The sequence below is a fragment of the Callospermophilus lateralis genome, unplaced genomic scaffold (genome assembly GCF_048772815.1).
Source record: "Callospermophilus lateralis isolate mCalLat2 unplaced genomic scaffold, mCalLat2.hap1 Scaffold_112, whole genome shotgun sequence".
Taxonomy (NCBI): Eukaryota; Metazoa; Chordata; class Mammalia; order Rodentia; family Sciuridae; genus Callospermophilus; species Callospermophilus lateralis.
In genome coordinates this window covers 629,691-631,287 of record NW_027511460.1, presented here as the reverse complement: position 1 = coordinate 631,287, position 1,597 = coordinate 629,691, and the positions used below count along the sequence as shown (strand labels likewise).

Below are 1,597 nucleotides of genomic sequence, written 5' to 3'. Positions count from 1 at the left end.
GTCCAACGGCCGCTGGGCAGGCGACGAGGACTTGGCCGACCTTGGCCCGGGTTGGGGACGCGTCCTGGCGAGGTCCCGCGCGAATGCCCCTGGCGCAGCAGCTCCGGGCCCTCCCGGGAACCGTTGGAGCTGTCCGCGCAGGTCTCCGCCCGCTGCTGCGCTCGGCAAAGTTTGCTGAGCGCCCCGGCCTCGGCCGGGTGCCGGGCCCAGTGCCGCCGAGATCAGGCCCCGCTCTGGAGCAGCTCCCAGCCTCCCGGGGAAGGCCGCGCAAACGTCCGGACGGCCGCCACGGAAACGGCCTTGGCAGCGCCATGGTGCTCAGACCTACCGCCGCTGTCGCTCGGGGCAGGAGCCTTCTCCAGCAGTGACACGTGGGCGGGGTTTCCAGCAAAGAAGGGAAATCTGTGGTTCCTTGAGATGGCCTGATATGAAAGAGTCACACGTCCTGCCTTCCCGAGCTGCCCTGTGGCTACCTTGTCCTTCAAGTGCAGGAGCTGGCTGAAATGTCGGGAATGGAAGCTAATGTGACTATTCCAATCTGGCAAAACAAGCCACATGGGGCTGCTCGAAGTGTAGTGAGAAGAATTGGGACCAATTTTCCCCTGAAACCATATCCCCGGGCATCGTTTGAGACCCTGCCCAACATCTCTGACCTGTGCATGAGAGATGTGCCCCCAGTCCCTACTCTGGCAGACGTTGCCTGGATTGCTGCAGATGAAGAGGAGACATATGCCCGGGTCAGGAGTGATACACGGCCCCTGAGGCATAACTGGAAGCCCAGTCCTCTGATTGTCATGCAGCGCAATGCCTCTGTGCCCAACCTGCGAGGGTCTGAGGAGAGGCTCCTGGCCCTGAAGAAACCAGCCCTGCCAGCCCTAAGCCGCACCACTGAACTGCAGGATGAGCTGAGCCACCTGCGCAGCCAGATTGCCAAGATAGTAGCAGCTGATGCAGCTTCGGCTTCATTAACGCCAGATTTCTTATCTCCAGGAAGTTCAAATGTCTCTTCTCCCTTACCTTGTTTTGGATCCTCATTCCACTCTACAACTTCCTTTGTCATTAGTGACATCACTGAGGAGACCGAGGTAGAGGTCCCTGAGCTTCCATCAGTCCCCCTGCTTTGTTCTGCCAGCCCTGAATGTTGTAAACCAGAACACAAAGCTACCTGCAGCTCGTCTGAAGAGGATGACTGCATCTCTCTGTCCAAGGCCAGCAGCTTTGCAGACATGATGGGTATCCTAAAGGACTTTCACCGGATAAAACAGAGCCAAGACCTGACACGGAGTTTAATGAAGGAGGAAGACCCTGCTGTGCTTATCTCTGAGGTCCTAAGGAGGAAGTTTGCTTTGAAGGAAGAAGATATCAGTAGAAAAGGAAACTGAAGGCACTCTACTCTGCAAACTCAGTCTCATGCTCCTGGAATTCCTTCAATAGCTGCCTTCCCGAAACTGAAGGCACTCTACTCTGCAAACTCAGTCTCATGCTCCTGGAATTCCTTCAATAGCTGCCTTCCTCACCGCAGATGTTTCTGCCTCTCAATACAGTCTTGCTGACAAGCTAGATCTTGGGCTGAAAGAGAAGAGCTGGATTATATGTT

The 1,597-nt window shown here is 56.2% G+C and overlaps 1 pseudogene; it reads left to right on the top strand.

Annotated features, from left to right (window-relative positions):
- The first annotated feature begins 439 nt into the window (after positions 1-439).
- On the top strand, positions 440-1,382 carry LOC143388272 (mitochondrial fission regulator 1-like pseudogene; annotated as a pseudogene).
- Positions 1,383-1,597: the final 215 nt, after the last annotated feature.